General features: G+C 42.0%; 1 protein-coding gene across 2 annotated transcripts in view; it reads left to right on the top strand.

The window, feature by feature from the left end:
- The window catches only part of MYO1B (myosin IB), a 123002-nt gene that overhangs the window by 6681 nt on the left and 104041 nt on the right, over nt 1–12280 (top strand). Inside the window, exon 2 of one of the 2 annotated variants that reach the window (XM_085227863.1) lies at nt 4637–4796. The gene's annotated coding sequence lies outside the window, so the exon portion shown is untranslated. Of the gene's footprint in view, nt 1–4636; nt 4797–9242; nt 9596–12280 lie in introns of those variants that run through there. The other variant, XM_085227859.1, reaches the window with a different exon arrangement.

Raw genomic sequence — 12280 nt, 5'->3', positions numbered from 1 at the left:
GATGATTTCTAGAGCTCAATCTTAGAATCATAGGATGGTTTGAATTGGAAGGGACCTGAAGGTCATCTAGTCATTGAACATCTAGTTCCAATTCCCCTGCTATAGGGCCCCCTCTCGCTAGACCAGCTTGCTCAATAACATGAAGAGAGATGTTAGCAAAGAAGAAAATAACCTGTAGCCACAAAGGGACCAAACAAAGCTCAATTCTTTCTACAGTTTCTACAGTCTGAGGTCATTCAAACTTGCATCTTGCATCTTCCCTGTAGGTGCTTTGGTGATGATGCTCCTGCAGGATAGGGATGGGCGTTCTCTATTTCTCCTGGAGAAACAAATGAGGCTTAAGGAGAGAGTTGCTGATTTACTGGAGCCTGATTACTCAGGCAGTCCATCATCAGGATCTGAGGACTTTGTACTGCGTAGGAAGCAGTCGCGATGTACGTGGAGAAGGAATCCAAACCTGGCCTCCTTCTTCTCAGAAATAGATGTGGGCCTTTGTGGTTGGACATTAACGATGTTGAGCAAGCTCATGCTTTCGTTCCTGTTCTCAGCTGTGGGAGAAAGTACTCCTCCTCTGCCCTCTGAGGTATTGTGAAGCAGCCTGTAGTGTCAGAGGATTACAGCAGTCTGCTGGGAGAGGAGAAGAGACTGCGTGTCTGGTTCTCTCAGCATGGTAAGGAAGTTAAACTGTAGTCTTTGTGTCCTAATAAATACCTTAGTACTGATTTATGTGTTTATTTGCAAGACGGCACATAGATTTCGAGGCAAGGTGATGTCTACAGCAGGAATTCCTTCCTGCCACTGTTGCGTGTTAGGTGCTGTTGAAGCTTGTGCTCTGGGTTAGAGTGCACCAAGTGTGCTCTTGCCAAATCGCAGAGTCTTGAGTCAGAATGGTGTTAGGGGTGAAATGGGCAGCGAGCTGCTGAAAGATCTGGGTTGGGGTGGTATGTCTTTCATGCCATAGCTCAGGTGCTCACTTGTTCTAGGTGTGTAAAAGACCGGGCAGACACTCTGAGGTCTGTGTTTCTTAGCTGGGCTCCTAACATCATTCAGACTTTATAGTAAGTGCATTTAGGGTCTTGTCTTTAATAAAAAAGAAGATACTCTTAAAATGTATGCTGGAAATCACTTTTTTCTTCCTCCTGTTCTTTGACTCATGAATCATTTCTAATATTTAATGATATGCAGTTTTCACATCTCTCAATAGTTTGAACGTGAGATGATAAGTTCCCCTTTGAACAGTTTGCAACATTGATTGGCAGGAGTGGGAACCTGTGATCTCAGCTTCCCTCTTCTCCCTTCTAGGGCATGATCTGCCGCATCTGACTGGTGAGATTCTGAGCCTATTCTATTTTCCTACAGGCACTCTGATGGCTCAGCCATCTAGATCACAGTCTGGAAAAAATCGGAGCATTGCCTCGCTCCTCTGGGGGAAAAAAAATAGTGCATCACAAATGCATTGTGGAGCGCTGCCGCAGTAGTTTTCATTCACAGCCAAAAGATTTAGGCAAAGATCTTTGAATTCTCATCATTTTTTTCCCCAGTGCTTGCTTTGTTTAGTTCTTCTCATGCCTACGAATGTGTACGCGTATCTTTCAGAAAATCAGACTTTGTGTACAGGTTGTTTTGCACAGTGCTGTGTGAGGGCACCTGACCTACTTGTGACCCAGCAACTGAGAAGTGCTGCTCGTTGCTGCAGCAAAGCAGATAACCAACACCACGAGCGTTATCTTCTGCCAGAAAGAAACCACTGATTCCTGTGTACTCCTGAGAACTGAACTAGAGGTTCTCAGTTAAAGTGATGCTAATACCTTTTGAGGTAGATATATTTTTAACTTTGTTTTACAAGCCACACTTATGTATTTAAAATGCTGCTACTGAGAAGTAAATGACATCGAGCTATTTCTGAGTGCGCAGAGCACTCACAGCTGTGCTGAAAGGCGTGATGCTACTGAAGGCTGCTGAGCCTTCTTTGTGATCCATTGCTTTGGAGCCCTCTGGGGAAAGCAGGCACTGGGGGGCTTTGCCAGCCAGTGTTTCACCCTCCCTTATGCTAGCCATGCGATGGTGATGGCTCAAGGTGGCACAGCTGGGGCATGAATCATACCTGATACGAGGCATCTGCCAAAGAGAACCAAGCAAAATCACAGAGCAACTCATGCTTTATGGGAATTCAAACTTTCCTGTTTATTTTGCAGGTGGCAGGAAGTAGTTCATCAAATGCTCTGCAGAAAACTAGTATCTTCATGTTGTGTTGTGAACTGCGTTGTTTTGTTTTTTTTTTTTTTCCTCAAACAGACTACTTTAATTTGGTATACATTCAGGAATCTTTGGTCTTTGTGACTTATCTGTTATCATTCAGTGGGGAAAAGCTATGAAGGGAATTCCCAAATTCAGCAGATTATAACTAGGGGACAGCAAAGCATGCCACTGTCTCTGAATTCTCCGGTCTCATCAGCCTGAGATACAAGTGTTGATAGGTTTAATGAGGTTCTCAAATGACAGGAGATTATGTATGGGAGTTTTGTGGTGACTCAGAGGCGGCCACTTTTGAATTGCATGAAGGCATTTGCTTTCAGGAGACACCACTGCATTGCCTGGGTTCACGAAGGTAGGGAAGAGACACTTCGTGTTGTCCAGGAGCAATGTCCAGATTCACACTGTAGAAGCCCACTTGATTCCAGACCTGCAAAATCACTGTGTTTCCTCACTGCAATCAAGTGCTTTATTTGTTTATTTGTAGTGTCTTCTTCAGTATTATGGTATTGTCATCAAAGGCTTCAGTAATTATGGTTCTTTTTTTTGTCCCTTCTTTTTAAGTTTTTGTCTGCCTTAAACTCCAAGAGGCACACTTGCTTGCCCTGAAGAAAAATAGCATGATGGCCACACAGACGCTTTAGGGTGGGTGAGGTTGTGCATCATCATGCAAAGTAGGGGTATCGAATTAGTATATAACGAGCTTATTATGTTAAAAAAAAAAAAGAAAATCCCTCCTGCACTCCACCCCATAGCCAGACTTGGACTATTAATGCAGTGACTGTACGTGTGGCAGTAGTGCTTAAAAGCCTTGACTTCATCTTGCTAAAGGTCACGTGCACCTCTCATCCGAAGTGCTTATCACTACAAGGTAAATAGGCGTGCTGCTATGGCCATGAGAACTGTAGAAGTGGGAATGAAAGGTGCCAGCATTGTAGTGATCAACGTTTGAAGCAGTGCATACCCTGCTCAGCTGCAGACTGTGTGGCAAAGCCCATGTGAGCTTCTTGCTTTCTGCACCTCTGTTTCCCCATCTGTCGTATCCATCTTGCAGGTGTTATTTTTGAATAGGAATACTATTGTGACGGCTAAGATTAGTGTTGAAATAAACTATCTCATCGTTTCTAATTTTCTTAATCTCTTCTGTGAAATTTTAACCTTAAATTGTGTTTTCCCTGCTTTTTCCCTTTTGACCTTGCCTATAATATAATATATATGTATTAGATTTTTAAATATGTATATTTAAGACAGGAGTACAGTCACTAACAGACACCCATGTGCACTCATCGCACGGAATTAAATGCTTTCATGACTAAACAGGATGCATCATAAATCTGTTTGGATACATCATTTTATTTGATAAAGTTTCTTATGGAAACACTGATCAAGTTGTGTTGTGTTGTTTTTTTTTAATAAGGGAAAAGATGATGCAAGTGCAAACTGTTGTTCTGCTGAAATACTGTAGGTGTAGTTTCAGTGGAAGCCTAACACAGTCAGGACTCATGTCTTTGATATCTCACCCTGCTGCTTGTTTGGAGGTAGTAAAATCCCATGTCAGAGCACATGCTAAAACTTGCCATTCTATTGTTTAACTACTACCATAAGAATGCTTTAATTGAAGGAAATATTAAGAAAACCAAAGCTTGCTTGTTTTTTCAGGCTTCATCCAACTATGCTTTCTCGCTGACCTACAAAAGGTGTCTTAGTTGCTTTCTAGATTTTGGTTGAAGTTAACTAAGAGAAAGCTTGGCAGGATTTGGAGGCTTGCCATGAATTTAAGCAGTTTTGCTCCTAACTCCCAGACTTTGGGACAACCTGAGTTCCAGAACCCAGCTTTGTTGTTCCACAGCAAGAATTGATCTAGCCTGATATACTGGCAAAACAAAACTTGAATTATCTTTCAGCGCTGCACTTGAATGTACATGCCTTTGTATGAGAAAGCAGTCCTATTTGCAGTCAAGTCACTTCTTACAAATCTGTGCCTTGAGATAATGTCTCAAATCTGCCGTTACAGCTAAGTGAGAGTAGTAGTTAGCCCTCTGCTATAGGCATGTGTCCTGTGTAATGCTCAGCTTTTCAGCAGTGACTTCAGAATCGGGGAAACCAAGACATGTAGTACCATTTTTATAACTGTAGGTGATATTAAACCTTTTGTTGTGGAAGGGGAAGTGTCGAGTTTACTAAATACATTATGGAAAGTTTCTTTTCAATCACCACCACAATAAATGCACTCTGTTACCTGTATAGTGGTTTCAGGCAGCAATTCACATCGTTGGTTTATTTCCCCTGGGCGTGTTTGGTGCGTTTTTGAAAGTCAATTTAAAAATTGCATGGATCAATTGTAGAAAGAATACAGCGCTTTCCATTCAATTTTGTCTTACAGACTCCTCTCGCAAACCAAATTACCACAGACACAGGACTTCTTGGACATTGCTGTGGAATGGTGGAGCGCAGCTCGACAGCAAAGGTGGTGTTACACATCATGGCTTTGGTATTTGGTGCTCGGAGCAAAGACTTGCAAGACCAGGAAAAGAAAATCACCTGTAAGTAATATCTGCACTTAGTCACCCGGTACAGGCAGATAGCACTGCTTCCATTTCTGTTGTTTGCAGGCAATTGAGCAAGGCAATGAATACAGCTACACTTAGTCACAGATTTTCAGTTGCAGCTGGAACTTTGAAGGGTTGAATTTATTTTAGTTGAGGCTGGACCTCTGATTTTTTTTGCTACTAAACAAAACCAGCTGAAGATGAATAAATTGGCTAAAAGTGCATTGACTTTTCTATATTCCCAAACAGAGCTGATTAAAAAGTTCAGCTCAAATTGGCAAGGATCAAGTCTGCTCAAGATGCTGAGCCCTGCAGACAGCAACTAAATGTCTGTGGCAACTGGTAAGCTTCCTCCCAGACCTAGCCTTGCCTTTGCGGCCTGACCTCTCCCTGCCGAGCAGCTGGCTTGACTTTTGGCCACAAAGGAGACCTTGTGCTTTGTGTCTGAGTCGGTGCACGGTGCCCAACGGCTCGTGTCACAGCTCTGCAGCTGCTCAGCCACATCTCACCCAAAGGTTTGAGCAGCAATTTGCTAGTCCCTGCTACCGCGGTCCGGTTCAGCAGTGGCTGAGCTTCTCCTTAGCTGTCCCCGATCTTTCTCCCCCAGCAAAACAGTTGTGAGCTTTGAATCCTTTTCAGTGTCTGAAGGGGTCCTGCTGGATTTACTGTCCCTTGATTCTGTGCCACCTGTAAGGACAAGTCCCTTGTTCAGCATTCAGAAAGAAAAGTCCTCTGAGAAGCTGGCCTCAGCTGACCCATGCCTAGACATTTTTCCCACCGTGAGGTGCTTACCTGGAAGCTGCTGCTCAGATAGTGTTTCATGCATTCCCAGCTGAGATTTGTTCCCTGCTGCCCAACATTCATGTTTTACTTGATGCCCTTCTGGAGAGGTCTTGTTGGTTTCCTTCTTGCCTCTGAACTGCACAAGCGATCGTACAAGCAGACCACAAGGGTTGGTACCGTGCAGATGCCCTCCTCTTCCTTAAGTGACTGTGCCTGTGGGTGATCTGCATTTAGGTGTAGGGATTTTTAAAAGGTTGCACATATCTGTTTTGCAGCGGCCTCAGTACTTAGTTTGGTTCTTACTCCATTCTAAAACCAAGAAGGACTTTTTGTCATCTTCTTCTAGGAAAAGGCGACTGAATATCACGCTTTCCATTTGTCAACAACTCTTCCTGTGATAGCTATTGCTGTGGAAATGCTTTTATGATTTAGTAGAGAAATAGGTTTGCAGTCCAGGGATGCCTGCTCTGCTGTTCTGCTGTTATTTTTAGAAGCCTTGCTCTTGTTTTAATTGGACTGCTTGTTCAATTTTAGAAGACAGTGTCTTACTGTGATCTGTGATATAATTTGGAATGCGAAATTGCCTCACTCAGAAAGCAATAGAAAGAATTCAGGTGCCCAGCCTACCCTGTGTGTTGCAGCGTGCTAAAATCAAGAAATTGGTTTACTGGGTTCTGCACCACGTTTATATTTTGTGCAGAGAGACCTGACTTACACCAGATCCCCAGTACGTGAAATCAAGAGTAAAGCTAAAATATCACCTGCATTTTCTAAGGAAATGCTGCTTAAATTCCTCCAGGGGTCTAGGAGAAGCTGCACACGTAGAGCCAGAGCTAATGGATTTTGCAATTAAGAAGCACTTCTGCTGACTTGTATGACTCTAAGTCTTGATCAAGGTGCATTACATCTCAGTTAATTCCCTATGGCTTTCTGAGAGACAGGTGGATAAATATGGACTCTTTAAGGATTATGACTTGGTTTCCACAACACCTTGCATGTTTGACACCATACATCCTATATATTTTAGGATATTTTTGAAATTTGCCTCTTTAGCAGATAGGATTGATTTTGAATCTCACATAAACAAAGTTTCCTTTATGTTCAGACGATGTGAAGGTTTCACCGTGTGGTCTGCCAGCAGGCTTGTGTGTTTAGTGAAAAAGGTAAGGCTGCCAATTGGACAAGAGTATGTATTTTAAAGCCATTTTGCAGAATCAAATGGTGGGAGGCCATTTAATTGCAGTGACCTTGTTAGAGAACGGACTGATTTGTGAGGAATAGAACTGTGGGTGTGCTTGATGAAGCGTAATTCAGATAGAGATGTAATCCAGGCTTAGGTGATCCTGTGGGGACCCATATGATGTGTTTTTGTCTTGTAAATGAAGCTGACATGAGGTCACTTTTTAGGGAATGCATAGCACCAGAGGACACTGTAGGTGCTAAGGGTGTGCTCCGACGTTCATACCGAGCAACTCCTCTTCAGTGATACAGTGAGGCACTACTTTATGAAACTTGCCATCAGATTGCATAAATACCCTGACAACTCATAGCGACACTGAAGCGGGCATTCCTGGAACACGCTGCAGCAGTGGAGCCAAGTAGTTAATCAGGTGTAACATGAGGCTTTGACATGATTTACTGCCTGCTGGTAGCTCATTCTGGGGCTGTATTGTCCTTCTGTATGTACTGTATAATAGTTTTAAGCTGTCCTTGGACAGGGCCCTATTGTAAACAAGCTGTCTGGCTTAACTGGGATATCCTGTAAAAATATGTTAATAAAAACTGAAATCATTGTAAAGGATCCTATTCCTACTATTTCTGCTTCTCGAGCTATTCCCACCAGTGATGTACAGCACATGCTCTTAACTCTTGCAGTGCTGGTGCTTGACTGAAGCCTGGTAGTTTTGCAGGACTTGGTTTGAAGTGGATCCATTTTCTTACACCATCTCAGCCTGCTCCTGTGCACGAGGGCTGCACAATGCAGAAATGAGCACTGAAATAAAGCTTATTTTCAAGGTGTCAATTTTATGTAGGTTGCTCCAAAATAAATGCCTCCTATTTAGTTCCGTGGAAACAGCAAGAGATAGAAAGGGCACAGTAACACTATTTGATGGAGCAAGTTCTCAGCTACAAAACACTCTTTTTTCAGCATAGTCACCACCATTAGCTCTGCATTCCCAGCAGTGATGAACAAGAGCCTGCATGCTGGGCTTGTCAAAACCTGCAGCAGCAGGTCGCTTTTGCCACTGCTGAAGCATACCACCCACCCTTCACTGTGCTCACATTCTCTGCTGTTCTCCATAGATGTTCAGCAAGTGTCAGTGGGGGCCATTTTTTCTGCACAGAGGAATTCATTGACACACCTTTGCTTCATACACACTTCTATGTCGGACGCCATTTTGTCAGACTGCTTGTTTTATTTCCTGTCCCTTTGTGTAGTCTCAGCTTAGCTAGGTCTGTGGAGGGACTTAAGAGGTAGTACTTCATGTGAAAGGAGCTTTGGAAGTGAGCTAACTTGAATATTAAATCAGGGCCTCCATCTCTTGGAGCTGGTGGGTCCGGATAAAACAGCAAGGCCTCACATGGGCCAAGTTTTGGAAAGCAGCAGTGATGCCTCCTTATGGTATCCGGCCTTCTGTTAATTAAATGTAATTTTGCATGTAGAGAAAGCACCAACAGTTTGATAAGTGGGAATGTGGCTTATTCCCATAGATGGCTGCAATACACAGGTTTGCGTGGTGGCTTGGGAATGGGGATTGTGTGTTGTGCAGCTGCTGGAAAACATAAAAAAGTGACCTGGGCCCCTGCGAGCAAGCCTGGGTTTAGCTGTAAATTGATACAGCAGATCTCCAGCATTTTCATCACAAATACAAATTTCAGATCTGTGCACAGCAGTTTTGCTTATACGTCCTTCTTTCAGGTATTCTGATCACTAAGATTCCACCTACTTTTAAAGATGAACTGCACAGCAGCTTATTGGCTATGGGTACAATTTAATAATTGAAGAGCTTAATCTTTAAACTTGGAATGAGAAGAATGAATGTCCCCAGTCTATTTCCAGCATAGCAGTCAATTTAAAATCTGTATTAGGAAAGAAGAAAACAAGACTGTTTCGATTTTATATTACAAAAGAATATGTGAAAAGTCACTTTTCTTGCTTGGTTTTTAAATTTATGAAAGTATTCATCTTTGGTCTGGGAAACACTTGTCTGTGAATGCTGCAGGACTCTGTAGTGATTGTGCCACTTCAAGGTTTGGTAGAGTATGGAAAAAGTCCCGGCGGTTGTGGAGGGATGTGGAGGGAGGCTACTTTCAGCTCAAAGATCAGCTTTCAAACATACCTCTCGTGTTGCAAACACCAGTTCCCTCATCATTGCATCTTTTTATTTTTTTCCTTGATCTGATCCATTCAGAGTTATTGAGTGATAAAGTAAAGGATAGATAGATGTGCTGGTTGTTTTCTAGCTGTTGGTAACAAAAGTGAAATTGCTTGATCAGGATAGCTGAGCTGGACAGCTGGGCCAAACAAGAATAAACAAGGCATGCTTTTGGATGAAGCCACTAACATCTCAATTATCTCCCCATAAAGCATCCTGACTAACTGAAGCTAATCATCTCACTTCAAGATGGCAGTAGAGATGCAGCAAAAATTTTCACCTCAGCCAGCAAGTTGAGATGAAAGTCTTGTTTGTGAGAAGCAGAGGTGCGACGTTGATCTCGTGTTTGTGCTGAGGCAAATGCTACATGCAGTTCCCCTCTGCAAGGACTTCACAAAATAGCTGGTGTGTGCTTGTCCTGCTGTGAGACGGCTTTCTGATGGTGAAGAAGGCATAGCTGCACAAACGACAGGATTTATAAGCAGAGTGGTTCAATGCTTGTGGGTGGCAGCCTGACCTGGCTCCTGTGACCCAACGGGGAGGTTCCCCCATGCTCTGCACATCTCCTGTGCACGTGTCTTTACAAACAACTGTCTCACTCCAGCGGATTGTAGCTGTTTGGAACAACTTTGGGTGAGTCCTCAAAGCATTACATTAGGTAAGAGTGAGTGATTTTGAGGGGGAAGAGAGCTAAAAGAAATTTCAGTCAACCCGAAAATGGCAGCAGTTGGCTACTAGTTGGGACTAGCTCTATGAACTGCACATATTTGCAGTCGTCTGATCACTGCTAGTTGATAAGGAGTAGCTGAAGAGATTCAGGAGGCAGAAAACCATATTCTTCTATTCATAGAAATGTTTCGCTTTTAAAAGGCAGTTTTGCTACCACTTACCTATGTCTAGAGCCACTCCCAATGGCTACAGAAGCAACAGCACAGAAAAAGCATCACTGCTTTTAAGTGAGGAGGAGGGAAGAATTTAGATTTGGTAAGTTTTCGTCTTCTTTGGCCGTTCTTCTTATTGTTGCTTTTGAAAGCTGTTAGCTTGATGGAAGCAGAAGGGATGGAAATTAATTTTAACAGTACAACTGTCTTCATAGTAACAACAGCTAAGGCAGTCACACAGCATTTCACATTCAATGAGACTCAGTGACTTGAGGGGGAAATACAGATACATTGCATTTTTTTAATAAATGAACGTCTTGCCTTCCTCCACCACGCTTCATTTTATTGCTCCTGTCTGCCTTAATTTGTACGTAGGTCGCACAACCCATTTTCAACAAGGTAAAGCTATGTTTTCTCTTTCATATAAAAAGATGATGAACCGTGGCCTTCAGAATACTGATTACTCACTCAGATGTGATAGTCATGGTAGTCATGCCTTGCAAAACATTCTGCCCTAACTTGTCTCTAAATTTTTCATTGACATAGTTCAAGTTCTTCAGTTGTTTTCCTCCTTAAGCCAATGAGACTCAGGAGGGAGGCATGGCAGAAGGTTAAAGCCTATTGTACAGTTCAGTATTTAAGCTGCATGCCTTTTGAATACAGTAAAAGCATCAGGGATTAATGAAAGCACTTTAATGGATTTCTATATTCATGAATCATAGCAGAACCATGAGATCACTAGAAATAGCCTGACTACCAGATTTTCACACTGCATCGTGGTACTTTATGATATCAAGTACAGTTTTTCTATGCATACGAGAAATTACCTGGTTGACATAAAAGAAAATGAAAGAAATCAATTGAGGACAAATGGTGGTGGTGTTATTTTTTTATTTTTTTCCATTACATTTGCGTAAGATGCATGAGAATTCTATTGAAAATGGACGAACAGAGAACTGATCCCATAAATTTGATCATAAGACCCATCCTTTGCCTTCCAAACTAATGACTTCTATGCTTTTGGTGAAAAACGGAATCCGCTCTAGAAGATTGTTTCACAGTGTGTATGAGATACTTGCTTACTGGATTTGCATTTATTTCTAATTTAATATTAGCAATAAGAGAAACAATGCTTTCCTTTAAATACGTTGCAAAATACAGGAAGATAATCTGTTTATTCAAAGTTAAAAAGACAAGCGAAATCTGCCTGTCTGCGTAACTCTCAGGAACCAGGCTGCTTAGTAAATTGAAATTTTATTGCAAAAAGCATCACTGGAAGTGTTCAGCAGAGGATGGCCTTGCCCACGAGCAGCTTTTGGTGCCTCTGGATTCTTTGGCTGCCTGAGCAAAGCTCAGCCTGCAGCTAGAACTTGGATGTGATTCAGTACAACAATTCAGAATGCCCTAGACCTGACAGGTTAATACTTGTATTCATTCTTTCAACCGACTTAACATTTAGACCTGGTCTATGGTCCACCCCTCAGATTTCTCTAAGGAAAGCTGTAGAAAGCTTCTTCTACCAGTGATATTAAGGAGTGCAGGAGCCATATTACAGATTAGATAAAGGGGGTTTCTTGTATTCTGTGTCTTATATACATTACCTGTAACTTATCCATGTGGACCTACAGAGTGTGACTGTAAAACTGCTGAATTACCTAAATTCTGCCTTCAAATTAGCAATGCTTAAGCTTTGCAAGCCTGTGGTTCCTATAACTTCTGCCACAAGTTCATTGTAGCAGTTTGAGGATAGCACTATTTGCTAATTCAGAACACATGACTAGAAAGCTATTACTCAATATTGCTAACAAATAGAAAATTTGTAGATGAAATGTCACCATATGGATCATTGCCATCTATGAAGAAAATAGAATCAGTGCTTATGGCTTGTAGCTCACTTTTTTTCTTTTTAATTGTTAGGGAGCCTAACTTCTCCCCTTCTAATGAGACCACTTTACTTCATTCTGACATTGGCAATCTGTTTGAGTTTCATACTGCTCCTTGAAGTTCGTCTTTATGCCTAGAGAGAGTCATCAGGAGCACTTAATATAGATGGAAATCAGACGTGGAGCTCTGTCCAAGAGACAATAGCCGTGTTCAGAATGGGTTCTTAAGTCATTAAAAAAATGAGGAGAGTAACTTCAAAATAGCAGAATGAATAGATCAAGCTCTGTTAAAAACTGAACAAGTTGGGCAGAAACTTGCTTTTTCTTGTAAAATGATAATTGTTTCCTATAGAAGCCATATGGAGCTTGATGAGAATAGCTGAGAAGACCCTAATGATTTTAGACGTGAGCTCTCCTTAACCAATCATTAAATTGCTTAATGGCTTTTTTCCCCTCAACCAAGATATAGTGAAGCGCACGTAAGTAGATGATGCTATTTTTGCTTTCCTCATAGATGTAAGTTTACCTATCTGAGCAACATCATCAAAACATCT

The sequence above is a fragment of the Meleagris gallopavo genome, chromosome 7 (genome assembly GCF_905368555.1).
Source record: "Meleagris gallopavo chromosome 7, MGAL_WU_HG_1.1, whole genome shotgun sequence".
Classification (NCBI taxonomy): Eukaryota; Metazoa; Chordata; class Aves; order Galliformes; family Phasianidae; genus Meleagris; species Meleagris gallopavo.
Note: the sequence above shows the minus strand (reverse complement) of the source record. Positions and strands in the feature narration are given on the sequence as shown.